This window comes from Ambystoma mexicanum, chromosome 6q, assembly GCF_040938575.1.
Source record: "Ambystoma mexicanum isolate Mex_15411 chromosome 6q, UKY_AmexF1_1, whole genome shotgun sequence".
NCBI lineage: Eukaryota > Metazoa > Chordata > Amphibia > Caudata > Ambystomatidae > Ambystoma > Ambystoma mexicanum.
In genome coordinates this window covers 985,275,419-985,300,217 of record NC_090937.1, presented here as the reverse complement: position 1 = coordinate 985,300,217, position 24,799 = coordinate 985,275,419, and positions in this window count along the sequence as shown.

The following is a 24,799-nucleotide window of genomic DNA, read 5'->3' as shown; positions in this document are numbered from 1 at the left end:
TAAATAAAGGAGACGTGTATTTTGTATTTGATTACATTTCTATAGCGCTTGACGCATAAGCGCTGTACAAAAAAAATATTAAACGGTACAAATTACATGTACACCAGCACTTCATTCTCTACTATGGGGTGAGCGAAAAAACAACTCCTACCCTCGAGGGACATCTCACCCTAATGCTGGGGGTGAACCTGCCTATAACCTATTTAGTTGCACCCCCAAATCTAATATTGTGTAAATTACAAAAATAGGAGAAAAGAGTAGATTTGCTTATAAAAAAGAATATATTACACTGTCATGTTTGTACACCGAGACTTCCACTACTCATTTTATATTACTGTGTTAATTTATACTAAACCTCTAGCTTCCACGCATACAATGTAAAATGCAATTTAGACGACTGGTTAAAAAAAGAAAGCGTACAGTAATGTTTATTTTTGTCCCACGTTTGCATTCTCTTCTACGCACCATGAAATGTAAACACGTTTCTTCCTGTTCTGTTCTCACTTGTACTCAAATTCTTCTTCCCTGTAAATGATGGTTCTGTTTGAGTTGTACTGTTAATGCACGAGGAAGAGACCCACGTGATCTTCAAATCTAGCAGTCAAAAATATGGAGTGAGCCTGGTAAAGGTACCATTGCTGCAAGATCCTCGGTTCTTGTTTTGAATTATTTAAAGAAAACGGTATTTGTTTATTATAAAAAGTTATCCAGAGTTACTCGATATACTTAAAAACACAGGTTTCAAAATGTTAGTTCAAAATGAGTTATCATAACCAAATAGTAGGAACTCCTCAGGAGAGGTGGACCCCTTTCTGCTGGTACTGAATACAGAATTCCACATGACTTGTCTAGGGTGTTCACACACTCGATTACATGCGCTGCTGTATACTACTACTCCTGTATGTTCGATTAGCATCACATGCTCTGGCTGGTGGTGTTTCCAGTACCTAAAAACATAAGCAAACTAGGTAACAATCCCTTAGTCCTGCTGTTAGTAGGGTTTTTTTGTAGCAAGACTTGGAAAAGCCAGCGCAGGGTTAGCAAGGTTTTTCACAACCACAGTTGATCTAAGGCACTCTCTTAAGTAGCGTCAACCAAGCAGTAAGGCTGAACTAAGGAACAAGGAGGCACTGTTCAGTAATACACTAATAGTAAGTAAAAATATCCACACAGTTGAGTATACAAATAATACTACTTATTACACTAATACACTAAAGCACACTTTAAATAATCACTGGTAAGTACAAACATAAAGGTGTATGTATACAGCACATAGTTGGGTAACCCACTATGGGTCAGACACTACTTTACTATCACAAGCATTTGTTGAGACAATACATGTTATCACCAAAGCAGAGAGAAAGACATTAAACACATATGAGCATAGGCCTCATACTAGTGAGGCACCCAGCACCATGTATCTACTCTTTTCCAAAATCGGAGCTGGAAGCAGCCCAAACCCACCAATGGTAACAATCTGCACCATTCAAACAGCCAGTAGTTGTCCAACCAGGGACAAATACTGGTTTCACATTTTCCCCACACCCAGACTTTCTGGCACCAAGGATGTGGACTGGAACTACACAGTTCCCGCCCCCTTCCTGGGCCACACACACAGACAAAGGCACAATAGCCTGCGAAAGCAGAAACTTTCCCGGGCAAGTGCAAGACCTTAAAAGGGATGTCCTGGCCTGGAAAGGCAGGAAGAAGGCCAAACCACAATATGGTCAAAGAGCAAGCGGAAACCTTGTGGCACAGCCATTTTAGGGCACTTGCCACATTTAGTTGTCATAAGCGGAAAATGCGAATGTGCACACCAAACATAATGCAAACATTGTAAAAATGTTACTGCTGCCACCAGCTTGTTTTTATCCCCACTGCAGTGCACTGTATGGTGTTGTGTGCAGTGTTAAAAAGTATAAGGATTCAAAAGGGAAACATAGCTTCCCAGTACTGATAGTCTGAGGGACTGATCCGATTCTCCATAACAATGAGCAAAAGGCAAGGGATGTGAAGCTGGAGGCTTTACTGCTCTTTAAAAAGTCAGGACAGGATAAAAACAAAGCAGCACTAATGGGCTTCCATAGGAGACTATGGAGGAAATGTTAGCAAAAGGAAAACCTTTCCTAACGATCAAGGATGCCTCTATGTGATGATTTCGATTAGCAACCGGGGCGGGGGGAGCAACCAATCCGGTTACTTTGATCGTGGGCTGAATCTAAAGATCTAAGCCCGCGATCCATGCAGCCTGATGGCTGCTCCCCCCACCCTGCCATCGTCCCCCCACTCTCCCTTCCTTCCAAATTTCCCATCCCTCTCAGCCCCAGCCTCACTTACTTGCTTACTTCGGCAGCAGTGCCACCTCCACTCCTGCCGCTCTGAGACCGCCATAGAAATGGAAGAGGGGCTCCGTATGGAGCCACGACTTCCTGATCTATGGCGGGCATCTTTAGTATGTATTTTGATTCAGTAAAAAGGACGCTGCGAGGTGTTCCATTCATTGAATCCAAATGCTTTGCAAACCCGGGGTGCTAATAGCAATAATAGCCGATCCAGTGGGCTGGATCAGGTGGTAACGGCACTGGGGCCCAACTGTAAGGCCTGAGCGGTTACCACCTGATCCGGTGGGTATTGAAGACAGCAAGCAAAAAAGACCAATTTATTTTGGCCGATTTGGTGCAGCCTTCATTATGCGCAATTATCACGGATTTCAAACTACCTTTGAAGGCGGTTCTCCCTTCCTCTGCCACGCCGACAGGGATTAACTTTAAATCAGGGGTTTCACTCTCCAAACCCACGCCCCTCACCGGCCCCCTACATTTCCCAGCAAATGCAGTCACACCCAGACCCCCTCAGAAATACACACACACACAAAACCCACAAGCACACAAATACACTTACTCGCTCCCCTGCTCCCTCCCATTCCTGCAACAAGCACTCCTCTCCGCCCACACACACAAACACACTGACACCCATCTTCCAACCACACCCCCATCCACACTATAAACATTCCCCCCAACAATAGACACACAGACACGCAAGCACTTACCTGTGACACCTGTGATACCTGTGACTTCCGTCTTCCGGCCCAGTCGCACCTTTCAGCCCCTACACGCACTAGAGTGGATCAAGAGGTTTGAGAGGTAGATTTAGAAAGACAAAAAAAGATCTATTTAGAAAGACTGTTCGGAGACCGCCCCAAGTAGTTGTGATGTATAATCCACCTCCTCTAGAGTGGGCGGTGGTGGCAGCGTGTTTGCGGCCTCCGGCAGGAAGGCCTAGCTCGCGGAGCAAATGCAGCGCGCCGCGCAATGACAACACGCGACTCATTGGTTGTATGCCTAAACCCGGACTGGCGCGAAACCGCCAGTTCCGGTGATTCCTTTATTCTCCTCCCCTTCCTCGTGTCACGTGACCCTCCCCTCCCGGCACGTGACACCACAGTAGTCTTTCTAAATAGATATTTCTTTGTTTCCATTTTCTTTTTAAAGATTTTGTTTCCGTCGAGGGGTGTGAGAGGTCCATTTAGAAAGACAAAAAAAGATGTATTTAGAAAGACTGTTCGGAGACCACTCCGAGTAGTTTTTCTAAATACATCTTTTTTTGTTTACATTTTATTTTTTTTAAGATATTTTCACTGTATATCGACCGGACATATAGTCAGCAGGATTTAATTTGTGTGCTCTTGTAACCTGAGAGCCCCATCTCCCAATTCTCTGGGGCATTTTGCATATGGAGCTACCATAGATAGTTACTAAGGCCTGAAGATGTGTGACATTGACTAATGGCTTGCCAAAGATAAACGTATGGTAATGTTCACAAGGCCACACACATGCGAGCCTATGAAGACACTTTCTCTGCCACAGAGAGATTCTGCTTCCGTTTAGGACTTTTTGCCATACCAGGTCTCTGCCTGGAAAATGTTGAGCTGGGATCAGGAGATGAGGACACCTGCTAGCATGTTACACCTCTGTATCGTTGCTCAATTCCAGAACAAAGGTTTAGAGTTTCACAGGTTTAACATTTCACTAACCGATGCCCCACCACGCTATGAACATGAGATACAGTGTACCAATCTAAATACTGTCGATTTACATGCTACATTGGAGCTAAGGTCCAGAAGGACACCTGTACTTGAATTGATGCTTACTTCTATTAAGAACCATTCACCTCTCAAATTCACCACCAGGATAACTGGATGACAGGTTATCAGCAAAATACTTTAATGGTGGAAGAAATTAACCATTAAAGATGTGCACCAAAACCCATTTAGGCGCAGAGCGTATTCATGGATTTATATATCCATAAGCAGCCGTGGCGCAGAGTGGTGCAGCGACCTTGCAGCAGCACCAGTTACGCCCCCAACACCGCCCCGTGCCCCACAAACATCACACAAATCCAGTACATGGCGCAAAGGCCAGTGGACCAGCATACAGCCCCCCAACCACGAAAACGCGTGTAAAAGTCCATGCGCACCCCCCAGAATACACGTACCCTGCTTGCGCCAGGCCTATTGTGTGTTAAACACCCTGTGCACCCCTCGGAATACACATACCCCGCTTGTGCCAGCAAAAATGCGTGTAAAACTTCCCGCGCACCACTCGAATACACGTACACCGGTTGTGCCAGCAAAATCACGTGTAAAACTCCCTGCGCACCCCTCGGAATACACGTACCCCGCTCGTGCCAGAGAAATCGCGTGTAAAACTCCCTGTGCACCCCTCTGAATACACGTATCCCGCTCGCACCAGCAAAATCACGTGTAAAACTCCCAGCGCACCCACCCCCCCCGGAATACACGTACCCCGCTCACACCAGGCCTATCGCATGTAAAACTCACCCCCCTGCGTGCCCGCCCGGAATTAACGTACCCCACTCGCGCCAGGTAAATTGCGTGGAAAAAGTAACCCCTGTGGTGTGGTGTGGGCTGCCTGTGGGGTATGGCCAGGGTGGATGGGCTGCCTGCGCATATTCCAGGGGTGCATGGGGAGTTTAACACGCGATAGGCCTGGCGCGAGTGGGGAACGTGTATTTCGGGGGTGCGCATGTAGTTTAACACACGATAGGCCTGGCGTGAGCGGGGTATGTGTATTCCGAGGGGTGCGCGGGGAGTTTTACACACAATTTCGCTGGCGCGAGCAGGGTCTGTGTATTCCGAGGGGTGCGCGGGGAGTTTTACACGTGATTTCGCTAGCGCCAGCGGGGTACGTGTATTTCGGGGGTGCGCGTGGAGTTTAACACGCGATAGGCCTGGCGCGAGCGGGTTACGTGTATTTCGGGGATGCGCGGGGAGTTTTACACGTGATTTGGCATTGTGGGCCCTCCTGGGTGTTCCCTTTCCCCCTCCCCATGCCCTGCAGGCAGCCCACACCACAGGGGACTACCCTACACCCCTGACCATGCCCTGTAGGCAGCCCACATGGCACCATGCACATGTGAGCCCCGACTCATGTCCAAACCCATCCACCCACCCACCATTGATGGGCACCTGCCAGCAGGACCAGACTCATGTCCCCCAACCACCCACCCACCCACCATTGACGGGCACCTGCCAGCAGGCCCCGACTCATTGTCCCTGACCCACCCACCATTGACGGGCACCTGCCAGCAGGCCCCGACTCATGTCCCACAACCACCCACCCACCATTGACGGGCACCTGCCAGCAGGCCCCGACTCATTTACCCCACCCATACACCCACCCACCATTGACGGGCACCTGCCAGCAGGCCCCGACTCATGTCCCACAACAACCCACCCACCATGGACGGGCACCTGCCAGCAGGCCCCAACTCATTTCCCCCACCCATACACCCACCCACCATTGACGGGCACCTGCCAGCAGGCCCCGACTAATGTCCCCCATCGATCCACCCACCCACCATTCATGGGCACCTGCCAGCAGGCCCCGACTCATGTCCCCCACCCTTGACGGGCACCTGCCAGCAGGCCCCTACTCATGTCCCCCACCCAAAATAGACAGGCACCTGCCAGCAGGCCACGGCTCATGTCCCCCACCCACCCACCATTGACGGGCACCTGCCAGCAGGTCCCGACCCATGTCCAACCACCCACCCACCAACCCACCCACCATTGACGGGCACCTGTCAGCAGGCCCCGACTCATGTCCCCCAAATGACGGGCGCCTGCCAGCATGCCCCCTACTCATGTCCACCACCCACCATTGATGGGCACCTGCCAGCAGACCCCGACTCATGTCCCCCACCCACCCACCATTGACGGGCACCTGCCAGCAGGCCCCGATACTTGGCCCACCAAACACCATGTTCTAACAAAAGAGACCCATGGGCCTAATGCCTACACAAATCCCCCTATCCCCCAGTACAAGCACGCAAGCATCCACAGCCCCCACTCCCAAATTACCCATGCCATGAGAGCCTTAAAATAACCACCATGGCCATGCATAAATGTACAACAGAGCCACACAGTGGCAAAACATTACTGAGGCAATGCTCATTGAGACATGCACAAAAACAAATGATATGATATGGCATTTATAACGTGCCTATACACAAGTGTTTCAAGGCCCGACGAGGCAAGGGGGGAACAAAAGGGGGACAGACAACGATCCTACTAGGCCAGGTGTTTCAGATCGTGCAAGTGCATGGGGAAGGGGGAAAAGGAAAAGTGCGAGGGGGAAGGGAGAGGGAAAAGTGCAGTACATGGGAAAGTGGAATAAATAAGATAAATAACGGACAGCTGGTGGCAAGTGCAAGGAAGTGCAGGCATAAGTGCTGGTAGGGGGACTGAAAGGGTACAGAAAACAGTCCCCCGGTGCAGATGTTGCCAGGGGGGCAGTCCAGGTGGGCAATTGATGGGGCCTGGGCCAGAGATCAGAAAGGGAGGCCAGGTAACCAGTGCAGTTTCAGTAGGGAGTTCAGCAGGGGAGAGGGGGAGAGAAAGCAGAAGCAAAGAGGAAGGTTTTGAGGTGCTTCCTGAACCGAAGATGGCTCTCCTCAAGTTTCAGGGAGGCAGGAAGGCTTTTCCAGAGAGAGGCTCCTGCCAAAGAGAGTGATCTGCCGCCAACTCGTTGCTTGGAGAAGCGACTCACCCTGAGGGAGTTGGAGGCGGATGAGCGAAGAGCTCGAGAAGGAAGATATTTAGGAAGAGAGAGTTGAAGGTATTGCGGCCCCAGACCCCACAAGGTCTTCTGTACAATGCAGAGGGTTTTGAACTTAATACTCGCAGCCACTGGGAGCCAGCGCAGATATTTCAGTCCTGGAGAGATACGGTCACTGGGCTTGAGGCCAAGGACAGGTCTTGCAGTCCTGTTCTGGTTGCAGAGGGCGGAGAGTAGAGGCAGGCAGATTTAGATAGAGGCTGTTACAGTAGTCCAGCTTAGAGAGGACCAGAGCTCTGGAGACAGTGAGCTTCTGGGGGAAGGAGAGGAAAGGAAGAATACCTCTGAGGAGGTGTAGCTGGTAGTGTGACTTCTTAGAGACGTCAGAGATGTGAGGGGAGAAGGAGAGTGCAGAGTCGAAGATGACCCAAGGTTTTTAGCCTTGCAGGTGGGAGTAGGAAGAGGGCAAAGAGAGGCCGGCCAGAGAGCTGCAGGGAAGGAGGGAGTGGGTGTGCCGATGAGTAGAATCTCAGTCTTACTGGCATTAAGGCAGAGGTCGTTGGCGGTGCACCACTCCTGGATGGCAGACACAGTCAGAGATGAGGGAAGCAGAGGAGGAGGCCGAGGGTAGCCTGAAAATGAGCTGGGTATCATCTGCATAGCACTGAAAGTTGGGACAGAGAGCGGCGATATGGTGGGCAAGGAGTGCCAGGTATTGGTTGAAAAGCCAGGGAGAGATTAGATCCCTGGGGGACACCACAGGGAGAGAAAAAGATGTCGGAGAGGAAGGACACAAGTTGGACCTGAGAGGGTCGGTTGGAGAGGAAATAAGTCAGCCATGCCAGAGTCTGACCAGTGATACCCAGGTTATCACGGAGACGGTTGAGCAGGATGGCATGGTTGACAGTGTCAAAGGCAGAAGAGAGATCAAGCAAGATGAGAAGGCAAGGGGTGTTTGAGTCAAGGTTGGTGAGCAGGTCTTCACGGATGTTCAGGAGAGAAGTTTCCGTGCTTCTGGCAGCTCTGAAGCCAGACTGATGGTCATGAAGACAATCAACAGATTCAGTGTGGAGATTTTGCGATAGTTTCTCAAGGAGTTTGCCCAGGAAAGGAGTGATGGAGATTGGGCGATAGTTAGCCAGGCAGGAGGGGCCGGCAGAGGGTTTCTTAAGAAGAGGGTGCACAAGGGAGTGCTTCAGGGGGGAAGGGAAAACTCCAGTGGCGAAGGAGTGATTGCAGAAGTCAGCCAGGGCAGGAGCCAGGGATTCAATGTGGTCCTTGATAGTTTTGGAGGAACAGGGGTGGACCTGTTTCGACGAGACTTTCATAGATCGGACTTGTCTAGAAACCTTGTCTGCAGAGAAAAGGAGAAAGGAAGAGAAGGAGGGAGGAGGGGTGGCTGCAGAAGGGCCAGAGGAAGAGGAAAAAGCGTGAGGGAGGGGGAAGGAGGAGAGTGAGGACAGGATGTCTTGAGTTTTAGAAATGAATTAAGAAGCCAGTGCCATGCAGAGGGCCTGGGATGGGACAGGAGAGGTGGAGACTGCGGCAGTTTTGGCCAGTTCCTTGCAGATTTTAAAGAGTTCAGCCGAGTTGTTAGATGCAGCAGAGCGTACACAACACCAATAATGAAGAAATATGATGTGTATTAAAATACGTAATGAAAAAACATAAAGAAATCCCAAACTTGTAAATTAAGAAATGATTGAATCCAAAAAAAATAATAAAATCCAATGCAAGCCAAAAATCCACAAGAGGAAAAAAGGGAAGTGGTCCATTTCAAATGTCCAAATAAAGTACATGAACAATTAAAAAATACCATTGATCCATGGGAGTACAAAATAACTAAAGTATGTACAAGTCTGTGAAAGTCTGAAGGGTCATGATGCCCAAACAAAATTAAACCTACCAAAAGTCCTATAAAAATAACTATGTACATAAAGTGGAGCAAAGTCCATGGACTCCAAAAGAAAGAAAAAACAAAGGAAACCTAACCCTAAATAACTAAGTAAAAATGTGGCGGGCAATTCCAACGGCTCACTTGTTGATGTCCCGGGCTAGGTCATCATCAAACTCCTCTTCAACGTCCAGGAGGCGTGCCCCTTCCTTGGCCCCGAGGTCTCGCAGGGATGCAGCCATGACCTCCTCCAACGCCTGCGAGTTGCTTTGAGGCACTCAGCCTGCCTCAACGCCCTGCGCATGGAGTTCTCCGCCCTGACCATAGTGAGCCGTGCCTCTACCGCCGCTCCACATCTATTTGACGGCCCAACCGCTGCCACACGGAAGACACTCCCAATCCAGGGTCCTCCTGCCCTCTGGCCGATGTCTGCCCCTGTGATGTCGATGGCCCCAAGCCATCATTGCTCCCACCTTGAGCCTGCTGCTGCCATGCATGTGCCCTGCCTGTCGATGCCTGCACGTCCTCCTCCTGCTGGGGTCCAGTTGTTGGGGTGGCCACCCCTGCTGGACCTCCAACTCCCGACTGTGGCAGGGATGTGTCCTCCACCAGCCTGGCCGCTGGGTCAGGGGCAGCTCCACAGGGTGCCCAGGTGATACGTGGGCAGGAAGATAGCATGGAGGACGACTGGCGCATAGGGGGTTCAGTTGAGGAGGGGGTCGGTAAAAGTTCCAGCACACGGAGGAACCCAGCAGTGGTGACCCATCCTAGTAGGTTGATGCAGTCAACGAGGCATCCGAAATAATGTGCATTGTCCTCACGAGAACCCTGCACGTCATCCCGAATGCCACATTGACGCAACACCACCCCAGCCAGGACAGGCTCAAAACGGTCCAGGATTGCCATGTCCGCAGGGAGAGGAAGGCCAGTTGTGTACGCATCCCCTGCCTGAAAACCGGTTTGGACGAAGGCATCCCTGCTGGTGCCGGATGATACAGTCACAGGATCGGGGACAGGGTTACACACAGGCACCTCCACGGCCGCCTGTGCTGCCTCCTGTCCCAGACCCTGGACTGCACCACTAGCACCAGTGGAATGCCCCCTCCAGGCCCCGTGCATGGCCCTTCCACGGCCTCCTCCTCAACCAAAACCCCCACCAACCTGGATGACTGTGTGCCATCTTCCTCCATAGGCCCCTGTGGGGTCTGAGCTGCCCCTTCTGCTCGCTCGGACGTGGCACCAGACTCCTCACTCCCGAAGAGATGACAACATGGGAGGGGAGCTGGGCCTTGCGTCTCCGGTTGACAGTAGGATCCCTGCCGCTGTGCTCCACAGCACCGCCTCTGCCCTCTTCATCAGTTGAGGCTGCAGACAGGGAGAGACAGAACACAGGCATCAGGGCACCGTACAATGGTCTGATACACACATGCCAGTTGCACATGAGTGGCAGTGTCAAATTTCACAGATGGCATCACACTCCCCAACACACATATCATTTGAACCCACACACATGCGCAAATTAACAGGAATGATGCAGCAGGCAGCACCATCCATACACCTACAACAGCATGAGCATCCGAAGGTTAGCCTGACGTCACATGCAACATGGGGAGTGCCAAACACATGCACACATGCCACCAGACATACATGCATCTGTACATCTCCACCACCTGTCAGAGTGAAATCATTGGCAACTATGTCACATCTGCCAACCAGCCTCCCACGTGTCAGTGTCACATGCATCCATGGTGTATCACAGTGGCACACATGTGAAATACACACACACGCACATGTACACCGTGCACGTACATGAAGGTGGAACCAGCATCCATGTGTCACACCCCAACCATGCCATAGTACATAGACAGAAATGTAAACATGTGTGCACCCCCACATGCATTTGGGCATCATGCATTTGAACACATACACCATTGATGGGCCTCACACATGACTCGACTCACATGCGGCAGGCTCATGTCCCTGTACATACACACCCATACATATGTCCAACCTGCACACTCCTGGCACACCTCAACATGCACTGCGTCCAATCAGTATGCATGGACACTTACCGCTCGACTCCAGACAGGTCTGCCTCTCAAGGACCTGGAGGTGGAGCGCTGGGTGTATACGTTCCAGGACCCTCATCTGGATGTTGGTAAGGCAGACCCGGCACCCCTCTGCATGCACTGTCTCCAAGAGGCGCCGGGCCTGGTTGAGGGTCCTGGACCTGAAGACCTCCCAGCGCTTCCGGACATGTTGCATGTGGCGGGCTGCCACCCCCTCTACATTGATGGCAGCCACAATGTCCTTCCAGATCCTCTTCTGTCCTTCATTGTCGGCACGTCGTCTTCCGAAGAGGGCATCATAATGCACCAGGACTTGCTCCACCAGGATACCAACTTCTGTGGCACTGAAGCTGGTAGCCCTCTGCCTCTCTGGCTGGGGGTTGCCAGTGGTCTCCGATGGTGTTTCCCCCGACATGGCAACCCCCGAGGAAGGTGTGGGTGGGCAACTGGGTCCTGGTGCTGGGCTGTGGAGCGATGGCACGTCAGTTGGGAGTCTTCTGTTCCAGCAGGGGTGGTCACAGCAACTGGACCCCTGCAGATGGCTGACATGCAGGCACCAAATAGCATGGCACGTGGCCAGCAGGCATGCAGGCAGCAGCAGATGGCAGGTGGGAGCGGGCTCGGGGATCTGGGGGGCAGGAAAATGGCCTTCTGGGCAGGAGCGTGGTCTTCCATGTGTTGTTGCGTGGCCAGCTTGATACGGAGTGAATTGGCATGTGAAAAAATAGCATGTCATTGTGTAATTCGAGGAAAGGCCCTTAGTGAGTAAGCGCGTCTGTGACGTAACGCACGCAGGCTTTTCCCTCATGACGGGTGCATAGTGAATCAGCACGTGAAAAAACAACACATCCGCGTGTTCATGCGTGTAATTCCAGGAAAGGGCCTAAGCGCGTAAGTGAAGTGACGCAAGTGGGCGTATCCCTCGGCATGGGTTAAAGGTGAGAGGGGCCAGCAGTTCGCTGTACTTGCCTTTCGTGGAGACCAACGTGTGTGTTGCTACTTTGTTTTGTTTTGCGCACCATCAGAACTTCACAGCGGATCAAGGAAGTATCTCTTCTTTTGGCGGGGGTATTGGCTATGCATGTTTTTCATTATCACGCTAGTCTGACGGTGAGTCGCGCACGCTATTTTTCCCACTGCGGGTGCCCCTGCGTATCCATTACCCATTTTCGAGGTCATAGTAGCCTGCGTGTCTCACGTGTATGTGTTTTGCGTGTCCCTGGATGTCACTGCGTACTGCGGGAGGTTATTTCCACACACGTGGGCTACCGCGGGTTGCGTGCACGGTTTTGTTGCAGTTTTGGGGTGCCTGAGCGTTGCGTGACCCGTCACTTTATCATCAGGGTCATATACAGCCTTGCAGGTGCACAGGGGTGCTGTTAACATCTTGTATCCCACCCCCTTCACCCTAATTGCCCAGGACAATTGTCGTGTACACCTCCCATTGGCACTATCCATCTGTGCCGGCACTACTCCATCTGTGCCATGGTTGGGAGGCCACGAAAGGTGAGGGGCACCTCAGCTGGGCGTACTCCACGTGGCGGGCGTGCTCAGGGACGTGGCCAGGATGACCAGGGAGTAGAGGGACTCCAGGGTGTCCAGGATGGCCGCAGAGGCGGAAGAGTCAGGGGTGCACCAGTTTAGCACATTGTTTTGCCACGTGTTGGTGCAGTCATGCCACCACCCCCTGTGGTTACGGGAGATGCAGCTCTTGCATCTGGCACTGGTGCCCATGTGACATGGCAGTCCATTTCATTGACTGCCACGGGCCCAAGGGTAGTGGTAGCTGCAGGTGCAGCTGTGGACAACACCACCCAGGCTCAGGGTGGGCCAGCGCATGCTGCGTTGGCACCGGAAGAGTCCCTGGATGATTTCCAGGATTTCAGGAGGCACAGGGTAAGTGCATGCAGGGCTGCCCTGACCGAGGTACATGTCCCTGGGGCCGTATTGTCATCTGCTGCCCCGAGAAGCAGGGTGTAGGCAAGTGCATGGGCAGATGCAGCCGACACCACCCCGCCTGTGAGTCTACCATCCAGGACAGTCCCGGTCAGTGACCTTAGCACAGCAGATGTTGCTGCGCAGGGTCAAGTCAGGGGCACCCAGCAGCCACCGACGGAAGTCAGGGCTTCCATTATTGTTCCACCTACCACTCCCTTGGTTCAATCCACCAACACCACTGCCCATACTGACCAGGGCGGCATTTGCCAGTCAGGGTCCAGACCACTGTCCAAGAGGAGGAAGGTTGCACCTGCAGTAGAGGCTGGGACCCCAGACACAGCTCCGGCCTCCGGCATGTTGAGGAAGAAGCCTCTCTGCGTGCAGGAACTGGACTTCATTCTGGACTACATGCGGGACCACAACCGTGATATGCTAGTGGGGCTGAATTTTCACACTACGGCTGCCCCTCATTTTGTCCCACTGGAAGCAAGTTGCGGATTGTGTGAGTGCATTCGGACATGAGGTGCGCACAGCTCAAGAGTGCAAAAAGCGTTGGGATGACCTCCGATGCAGTACTAAGGCGAAGCGTGCCTCCAATTATGCCGTGACTGGGTTGACTGGCGGTGGGTCACCAGCTCAGGAGGAACACCTCACTTTGCACGAGTCAGTCGTTGCAGGGTTCATACCAGAATGATTGGTCGAAGGAGTGGGAGAGATGCAGGACTTAGATGCCCCGTCCAGTGAGTGTTGTTGCGTGTTTGTCCAGACCATGTGTGTTTTGCTTGTGTGATGTGTCGTGCTTGACTGCCACTACATGTCATGTGTACATGGTTCTCATGTGCGAGTCATGCAATGCTTCACTGATGCGTGCCTTTTGTGCAGCATGCTGGACATGTAGAGCAGACGGGGACCATCCTCATCACCACACTTGCACCCTACTCACATGCTACTCACCCTGCTGCCCCTCCGGTCCATGTTCCAGCTCACTGGCCCTTCTGCATGTAGCCTGGGGTGTCTTTCCTCTCAGCACTGGGACTACGTCATTGCATGACTGACGTGCATGTGTGTTCTGCCTGCATGCGGGTACTCCACCCCCCTGCACCCCAATTTCACCATGGCACTGGTGTGTATAATGTTGGAATACTGAAATAGCCTGTTTAAGGCTCCTGTGCACACTTCCCCCAGCCAACCTGCCAGACACATACAGTGGGGTACATCCTTTGTCCTGGATGCAGGGTGTCTCATTTGGACTGTGCAGATGGCAGATGCTCCGCAGGGACATGAGTGCCCTTTAATGCTCCATGTGCATTCCATGCATGCCCCTATGTGTCCTTGACTGGATGATCATTGTAGTACGTGTCCAGGACGACCTACATTTCATGGCATTTGATCATCCATTCCATGCCCACTCTGGCTCAGTCCTGCATCACGCACATGTTTAGGGTGTCACAGTCTGTGTGGGGCACAGGCCTCCCCCTGTATCAGGCCCCCTGACTCTGTTCAACTGGTGTAGTGGCTTCTGCACACATGGGTGTACTACTGAGGGTTCATCATGTGTCCGGCTTACTGTCCCATTATCATCTGCTGTGTTGTCAGTTGACTCAGATGATGCAATTGACGCTAGTCAACACTGTCTGCCAATACGCAGGTCTCTGGACACCCTTTTGCTGCCATGCAATGCCTCCCTGCATTTTCACTTAGGAGGTGGGGGGGTTTCCTTGTAGCCATGCAACCCATTGCATGCACATTGCACGTGATGCCTGAACTTGCCCTTACACTGCCTTCACGTTTATTGATAGACATCATAATGTACTAGTTCATGTAGATAGTGGGTAACGTACACATGTTCTGCACCGCATCAACCCACTTCTGAGCCGTATTACACCATTCTACATGCCTACTCACTGATGCAATGTCAAAGTGACCTGGCATGTATGGTCAGATTTTCATCCCTTCTCTGTCATTAATGCCACGGGCACAAGTGCATCCTGTGACACATTTACTCAGTAATGGAACTCCCTAGTGTTTGTTTAGAAAAGTTGATTGGTCAATCTGTGGCCTATACCAACTGGCATAGGGCGCAAATTGAATGTAGCCTGCCAATCGGGTTGTGATGACTGTGGAGCTGCCTTCACGTGTGTATGTGTACACTTCCACATACATCAAAGCAAGCAGTGTTGTAGCTGCTTGCTTTGCTGTATTGGATGCTGTTCATGTTCACAATACAGGTGTATAGGGAAAGGGGTGTTTTTAAACGCTTTCACATGTACATATGCAAGCAGCTTCAACGTTGTGTAGTGCAACATTGCGATTACTCACTTATGTGTGTGTGAAAGTGTTCATTTACACATGGGTGTTCCACAGCTTTTTTGTTGACTGACTAATATGTAGTTGATTGGCGTTCATGCTGGTGAGATTTCTGCATTGCGCACGTTATGTTAAACTGGCATAATCCTGAAGGTGCATTGTTGTGCAATATGTGTACGCCCAGGCCCACTTAGCTAATATGGTGGTGCCTGGCCGTGGAGATTTAACACAAGGAATGGAACATGGAATAGGGCACATTCATAGCACAATGTGCTCAATCAGGCCCTGAGGAGTGTTGTGGAGGCTTCATGTACTGCAGCTCGGACCATACTGGGCGTTATGGTCCCTCATGCCTGGTTGCAGGCACTTGCTTTGCTTGGGACATTCACTATATCTACATGGCCCATGCCACCCGGTACGGGCCAAGCTGCAGATGGATGGAGCTATTTTGGTGATGATGGTTTAGTGATGCATGTGTACATGCATATTACATGTGTCATTGTGTGTTTGTAATCACTTGCAGCAGTGGTCAATTTGCAGTTCAGACATGCTTATGGTATGTGCCATCTCTTTGTTGCCATCTCTCTTTTCTGCCTGTGACATGTGCCTGACCGAGGTGGTGTCTGATGGAGTTCATATACTACGTTTTGTACCTGTGTTGGCTTTGCTATTCATACACATCCATTTCTGCTTTTGTGGTGTCTTTGCATATGAAGGCCACTGGATGCATGCCAGGTTCTCATCTGTGTGTGACATGTCTGCTTCATGTGTTGGCTGTCAATGTGATGTCTATGTGTGTGTGGATTATGTGCTTCTGACATGTGTACTCATGTTTGTTTTTTTCCCCTTTTCAGATGATGACGCAATGGAGCCAGAGGATGGTGTTGTCATGCCAGGTCCAGGGTTGCTATCACACCAGCAACCCAGCACAAGTAGGGGTCGTGGGGTGATAGACCACGAGAACCCACCTGTGTTCCAGACCATCGTGTCTAGGGCTGGCAATGTGTCTAGCCCAGATGATCACTCTGACGACAATGTCGAGTTGGATGTGCATCAGGTCCATTTGTCAACAGTGAGTGATTCTGATGTGGGCGCTCCTCTGCCCACGACACCTGCACTGAGGGGCCAGACGGTGGTGGGACCTCTGCCTGTGGTGGATCGGGACGCAGGGTCACACTCCACACCAGTTGCTGATGTGCCTGGGGCATCACGTCAACGGAGGCATGTAGTCCTGCAGCTGCGGGCGGTGCCAACCCAACAAGGACAGTGGCTCCTTGGGCCCCGCAGATGTTAAGCCCAGCAACGCGGTGGCCGCACGCCACCGGCATATACTGAGTGGGAGCAAGCCATGGTTGCAATTCCGAACAACAGGGGGCAGCAATTGATAATATCGCTCAGAGCATGGAGCATGTGGCCCAATCCGTGCTCCCCTGCTAGGCAGATGGATCTCAAGCAGCGGCGGCACAGTCCACGGCCCGCTCGCTCAGGCTGGGCATGGCCTCAGACAGGGCACGGCGGGCTGAAATGGTGTCTTTGCATCAAGCAATTGCTGCTCACGCAGAGGCACATATGGAGGCCACGAGGGTTGACTATGAATCCCTTAGGTCTACACTGGGTGTGCTCTTGATGTCCCAGAGGCAGCGGTCAGAGGAGAGGTTGGAGCAGCTTGAGAATACCATCTCGGCTGAACTACGTGCTTGCCGGGAGGTGTACCAGTATTCCAGCCAGGCAATGCAGGAAGAACTCTGTGTTACACGTGTTACCTTGCAAGAGGAAGCACGCGTATCATGTCATTGCCGCACAGAACCAGGCTCACCCGTCCCGCAGACTTGCTGCCAATGAGGGACAAGCTGCGCATAGGCGTGGTCAGGGTACTGTGCCACGTCAACCTTTTCAGCCAGAGGGTGAGGAGGACGACGACTTATCTCCCACACAGGTCGGGCTGTGCAGACGTTGAGCACATGGAGTTTTTTTTTTATCTCAACATCATCGCATGTGGGTGTTGAGGTGTACCCTGTACCTCCCCCCTCCTGGGTGCCTTCCCCCCCGGGTCGTTTGTGGCCATTTTTTATTTTTATAGTTAGTTTAATTAGTTAATATGGTTTTGTATAGTTAGTTGAATTAGTTAAAATCGTTTTTATAGTTAGTTTAATTAGTTAATATAGTTTAAAATTGCTTGTCTATTGTGCATTCATGTGACAGTGTGGTGCTTTGTGGCTTTTGAAAGCATCCACTGTCTGTTCCAGCTGGGCCCTTCAAGCTTGTCTTGAGTATGTGTCTGCATCTTGCGGTCCTGACTCACATATGCCACTCCTGCTTCCCCTATCCATGCGCTTGCAAGGATGGTTCGGTGTTACAACCATTTACACAAGGGCATTGGACTTTCGTTATATCTGTGGCCTGTCTGCTGCTGTACTACTTGTGTTGACATCCCTATTGGGGATAATGTAGTCTTTCTCCACGGCATGTCTGCAATCAATTTTGGTGAGTACATATTTGATATGTCCATTTATTGATGTTGATTGTGTTGTGTGTTCTTTTCTTGCTTGTACATGCGCTTGATGCACTTCATGCTGTAGACAGTAGCCTGCACCCTTTGGCTGTCAAAGTCACACTGATGGTGGGAGGAGGTTGGATGTACGTCTCAAACATGGCCCAGTGACAACCAGCATGAAGACACACACACAGGGAGCTTTCCAGCCTTGTTAATTGCTTTTATGCCCTTTCTGCAGGAAAATGAGCCTCCACACTACCTTTTCCAGCAGACGCAGGGACAAGAACTACAGAAACCTGGCCACGTTGGGTGGTGCACACGTGCCCATGCGTGCGCAAGCAGAAACACAGGGCTTGTGCTCAGACGTCCAACAGAAGCAGACGTGTTTCCAGGAGCTCCAGGCAAGGTGAGCAGCACGAGGGGCCACACCCCAGCCGAACTTCCTCCAGGCCCTTTGCACATGCATGCTAAGTAGCGCCAGTGCTGGGGAGCTTGGTCAGGCATTGGGGACGAAGCGCACAGTACAGCTAAGACGCATTGAGGTACAAATGCCAAGTAGCTTTACAAGTTGTCAGGGGCACACGCAGGAGGCGTCGCCCATATCCTCGAGTCCCTCCTGCTCCATAGAAGCTGAGTTGTTAGTGCAGTAGCGTTCCTAGCCAGACACTTATACAGCGCACGGGGGCACCCAGCGACGCACAGACTCGAGTGCTGTGCATATCATTTGCATATGCAAATTGCCATGTGCACTACCTACTGAAATCCGCAGCTGGCAGAACACAACTTGCACTGAAGTCGCACCTCGCCAAACGCGTCTAGCAGATCACCCAAGGACCATTCTATCATATGTGATTCTGAAGACATTTGTCTTCCATTTACCACGGGGCCACGTGCGGCTGCCTTACTGCATTGACAGTGTATGAACCATCACGAGGCCAAGCAAAAGTATACGAACAAAGCAGCAGACAAGAGTGTTTGTTTGTGGAGAAGTCACTTAGTTTGAGGCATGAATGGTGTTGTGTGTGTGCTGGAAACACACACAGATTAGTAACTCACACTTTCTTTGCAGCATTGAACTGCTCCTGTTACCGGACCTGAGAGTGTGCATGCAGGAGGCCAGCACTCCCCCAAGAGATAAGTCTCTCTTTGCCTTGCATTTGACCCATTTTGTACAATGTGCATGAAGAACATGGTTTCTATGATTGAGTATGTGTTATTGTCAATAGTTGTATTTTGTATTTTGTCTGCTTTCACTTGCCCATCCTAATCCCCTCTCCTGCCCCTCTTTCCGGTTATCCTGAATACCAATGCCTATCCAAACAACGGATCCCTGACCCTCTTTCCCCACCGGGGTCTCGGGGGCCTGTGTAAGTTTTACCTTGCAGGCACCCAGACCGTGGAGGGGGTGGTTGGTTCGTGCCACTCCTGCGCCTGGAGACCGGAGCTGTGACACTACCCATCAGTTGTTGCATCCTCATTGTATATTGTGTACTGAAACATCCTGTTGAACCATTGTTGAACTGTGCTACCTTGGTTATTCTATCATTCTGCTTGGACATGTGCTTGGACATTTTCAGCGACTTCAAGTCATCTACTGGAGACTCTTCCAGGGTTTTTTGGTGGCTACAGGCTTTTTACATGGTTTGGGGGTTTGGCTCCTTGGAGTTCTCTGCGATTTGGTATTTTTACCAGTCAAGGTGGCCTCTGAGGTGGCTGGATCCTATTCACACGCAAGGTAGAACATGGAAAACAAGGGGTAGGGGGATCCTGAAGCCAAGTAGACTAGAAGGAAGAAGGCTACAGACCCCAGACACAGTTCTTCAGAAGGTTATGGTGATGTATAAATGAGGGAGGGCCTTTTGTTGTTGGACCGTAAGGTTGGGCTACAGTGTTTGGCCACTCTCTGACATTGTCATTGTGGGGTACTATGTACATGATGTGTTCTGCTGGTCAATGGCTGTTCCTGTGTTGTGTTTACTTTTCAGGTGTCAGGGGATTGTTGTGGTTTGTCATGCTGGGGTGTACACATGGGCAATGTTCACATGTGATGTGTACAGGACACTGAGGGTCACTTGATTTCACATGCATATATTGAGTGCATGTCCCTACTGACACACACACTTACACAATGCTCCACCACACATACAACCTCCCTTCCATGCCCACATGTGCACACAGATGGCCTTCTCTGGCACGCTGTGTCCCTGCAGCGCACGATCAATTACCATTGGGGGATTGTGTACATGCGTCAATAGGTTATTTTTGTTGCATGTCATTTTTATGTGATGCTCAAGGTGAATCCCCAACACAATGGCTGCTCACTGTGCTGTGTGCTGAGCAGTGTGTTGCAGGAGACACACACAGCGCACGGGTTAGGGATTATGGATTTGGCTTGGCCAATATGCATGAGAACAGGCATTCAGTCTTTTGTTGATGCTACCACTGGTGGCAAGCATTTGTGTATGACTTGGTATGTGTGGGAGGTTGTTGGTCAGTCATTTCATCTGATTTCATGTCAGGCGTGATTGTCTCGGGCCTCTTTCCGTTTATCACATGTCACTTTGTATGTAATTGAACATGTGTTGGGCTTTTGCTGTTGCATGCCTTGTCATGATGTGGTAGACAAGGGTGATGTTATGTTATGTTAGGTTACTTTGCATTTATATAGCGCCTTATGTACCATTGGTATGGTCTGAAGGCGCTGGTAGTTTGAACGCCCTTTGGAACCGAAGTTCAAGTCAGTAGAGAGAGCAGAGAGAGTCAAAGGTGCGTGTGAGCACCGGATATGTGTGCAGCTGGTGTGGCATTTGTGTAATAGCTGCTTCTTAGCGGTAGGTGTGGTGATTGAAAGATCAAGAGTATGTGTTCGTTCTGGCAGGATTTATCCAGACCAATTGTGGCTGTGTTAGGCCTGAGGAGAATGCCTGGCTGGAGGGTGTGTAACCAGCAGTGTTTAGTTAGAGTGATGGGGAGTATGAGGCAGATGTTGGTATGAGAACAGTTATACCGAATGGTGTCATAGTATCTCTGTGTTCTAGTTGAATGGTGGTGTAAAGAAGATAGTAAGCGGGGTGATGTGATATGTTGGGTTACATGCTCTTTCAAATGTTCCACGCACTCCAAACCATTCAATATGGGCAGCGTTGTATCTTACCTGGGGTGGTGTGGTGGGGTTCCGGATTGATGTCATCATGTGGTTGCTCAGAGGGTATGCACTGTGTCCTGGGGAGGTGATAATGGTTGTGATTAGTTGGGTTTGTGTATTTGTATGTGTCTGACATGCATGCATGTGCCCAGGCATTTGTACTCACCTAGGAGCCATGTGTCGCCATGCTTCCCAGCTTCCAGGGCCCAGCTCAGGGCAGACATTCTGTATATGAAACTGTCATGGGTAGAGCCAGGGTAGTTTGCATAGACAGAGGTGATGATTCCCTTGGCATCGCAAAAAAATGCGGGGCCTGGCTATTCTCCTCCTCCTGCGGTGTCCCACGATCTTTGCTGGGACAAAGGGGGCATTCATCGTAGCTGTATATACGTGTTTGTTGTTTGTGCGCACTTTTATACTGTGCGCGGGGATGCTTCCGCCTGTCTTTGTGTGGCGGACCTGTTTTTCGCCTGTGCGCGTCTTTTGCTGTGCGCAGGTTTCCCATATTCGATTCCATGAATACGTGTTGTTCGCATACATGTGGGCATTCCGTGTATTTCCCTAGAGTACTTCGGCAGTTACGCCTTCTTTTTCATGCGTTGTTCCCCATTCCGCGTGTTCCGCCCCGTGTTCCACCTCGTTTTTGGTGTGTGCGCCGATGTTGTGCGCTTTTGCTGTGCGCATCGTGCATGGCGTTCGGGATGTTGCTGTGACGTGTGTGCCCGTGCACGCCACGCTCGGATTTGGCGCACATCCCGGAGTACACACGCGCAGGCCCTTCCATGATTCGCACAAATGCGCATGCGCTTGCTTTTTCACGCTTGCGCCACCTTGCGCCACGATTTTCGGCGCAAATTTGTTCCATGAATCGGCCCCTAAGTGTGGGCACTAAGAATTTCTTAAAGTGAGCAAAAAAATCAATGAGGAAGCCATCAGCTACCGATGCTTTACCCTTTTTGAGATCTTTTATAGCTTTACCAATTTCATCGATAAATTTAGGAGTACTAAGCATGTGCAGATCAATCTTTGGGTATATGGTGTGAGATATGCGTTGAAAAAATTCCTTAATGTGTGTGTTATTGGGAGGGGCTTCTGATGTGTATAACCTCTGATAAAATTCAGAGAAGACCTAGGTCATTTCTTTGTCAGAAAAGGTCCTATTGCCTGGTAGATCCTTAATAACAACAATTCTGGCTCTCTCATTTTTAAGTTTAAGGTATGAGGCGAGAGACTTAGTAGACCTATTAGAAAATTGATATATTTTTCCTTTGTATTTTAGGAGATTCGCAGAAGAATATTGGGGCTGATTCATGGAATTATTTGCGCCAAAAAACGAGGATTTGTGCGCCATTCTTCCCGCAAATCCCTCTTTAACAAATGGGGATTTGCGGGCAGAATGGCGCACAAATCCCCGTTTTTGGGCGCAAATAATTCCATGAATCAGCCCCATTGTGTAGCAATGTTATTGTATTATTGTACTCGGAGTTTAATAATATTGTTTAGACTAGCATCTGAGTTGGTATGTGCAAATAAAGATTCCTGTATTTTGAGTTGTTCGAGGATATTGTCTGATTCTCGTTTAAGAAACCTTTTCTTATTTGCAGCAAATGATGTAATGGAGCCATGAAGAACTGCTTTGTAGCAATACCAATTGTTAGCTACAGAAGTATCTTGGCTTCTGTTCTCTGCAAAGAATTGGTTGTGTTTTTTGTGTTGCATAAGGTGTGAATGAGTCATCCATCAAGAGGGACTAGTTGAACCTCCATCCATTAGATTTACATGGAGTTTGCAGTGAGATGAGTTGAATATATACAGGTGCATGATCAGAGAATGTAATGCACTCAATATTAGCATGTAATAGGGAACTAGTCATAGATTTCAATATAAATATATACTCTAGTCTAGAGAAAGTTTTATGAGGGCTGGAAAAAAAAGTTACCCTAAATCCGAGGGGTGAGTAATGCGCGAGGTGTCAATAATGCCCAATTCAGATATAAAGTTAGTGAATTGTGAATGGGATTTGGTATTTTTGAAACACACACTAGATTTACAATCAAGGAAAGGATCAACAATTTAATTACAATCCCCACAGATAATAACATTATCCGGGTTAGAACGAAGAACATGACTTCTAAATTGTGTCCAAAATTGGGGATCTGGCGATGTGGGACCATATACATTCAGAATTGTATATTCAACAGATTCAATAAGTAATTTGACAAGCACCCATCTTCCAAAATCATCAAATTCATTAGCTATTACCTTACACTTAAACCTCTTGTTTATGAGAGTTATAACTCCATTCTTCTTGCAATCTGCTACGCTAGAGAAAACATGGCCTACCCAGAAATGTTTAAGTTTGGCAGCTTCTGCTTGTGATAGATGGGTTTCTTGAATACGAGCTATTGACAGTTTAGTTCTGTTAAGATGTGACAATATTTTTTGCCTCTTAATAGAATTGTATAACCCTTTGACATTCCAAGATGTTATACTAAAAGTCATATCTTTGAACAAAGAGGTGTAGATATAACAGTCTTATGACATTATACATATTATTATTGTGGTAACAACAGTCATAGCAACAACAACTGGAATAATCATTAGGAAACCTTCCATAGATAGGAATTGGTGAATCTGTGCATAGAGTAAAAACATAGAGGGGGAGACACTGAGGAGTATGGGGAGACAAACAAAATCAACATGGATATGTATGAAATGTAACTGTATAAAAAAGAGGACCCTAAAGAAGATTGTGGCTAACCAGAAAAAGTCACACCAAGCCATGTTTAAGAAGAAGGAAAGAACTGGGGGTTAGAGGTTCATTGAGGAGACAGCCTCCCTCACACCCCACTCCGGCAGAGTAATAAAGTGATATATTGTAATCATTGTACTTTTATCTGTTGAGACACAGGTAGGTGGTCTTGAGGAGTCTATCTCATCCTTTTTATAATTTTGAATAAAGTGTCTCAAGTCCATTTGGTTTTAAAAATTGGAAGTACGACAATTTAGAGTGACTTTGAGACTGGCCGGGTGTAGGATACCATATCTGGCATTTAGTTGTTTTAAGGCTGGTCTAAAGGCAAGTAATTATTTTCTCCTAGCGGCCGTAGCACTTGATAGATCCTGGGAAATTAATATCTTTCTGCCATTCCAAAAAAGGTGCTTTAATAGCTTTTCTTTCTCCATTATAAGTGTTACATGTGTGTAATCCAATCGTGCAAAAATAAGAGTTCTGGGAGCATTATTAGAGGGCTGTATGTTGTTGACTCGTCCAATCCGATGAGCTCTTTCAATATTGAGCTGTACCGACGTTGGTAGATACAGGAGTTTAGGAAGCACTGTATTTAGAAACATGTTTGTGTTATCTCCTTTAGAGCCTTCCAAAAGGCCTACAATATGAAGGTTGTTCCTACTGCTGCGGTTGTCAAGATTTTCTGTTTTGTTTTTGCAAAAGCTTAACATAACTTTGCAGCATTTGTACTCTGCAGGTAACATCCTCCGCATCACTAACATGTCTCTCAACCTCAGCGATTCTTGATTCAAAGGCAGACATTTTACCATTGAGCTACTGTAATTTGGTATTCGTGTCATCAATGAAAGGTTGCAACGCGATAATTTCACTGAGACTAGCTTGCATTAGATTTTTCTTTTGGTGGCAGTGATTCACTTTTCTGCCTCTTAAGAGTGTTAGAGGGGAATGCTGACATGTCTTTAATTTGGCCCTTTTTAGATGCCATAGTAAACTGGGTACGTAATGCTGTTGAGAGCCAACGAAATGAGTTATACAGGTTACAAAAAGGTTATGCCGTAATGAATTGGGCCAAACCTACCAGCCCCTGACGCAGAATGTTCTGCTATATATCCAATTGCCAA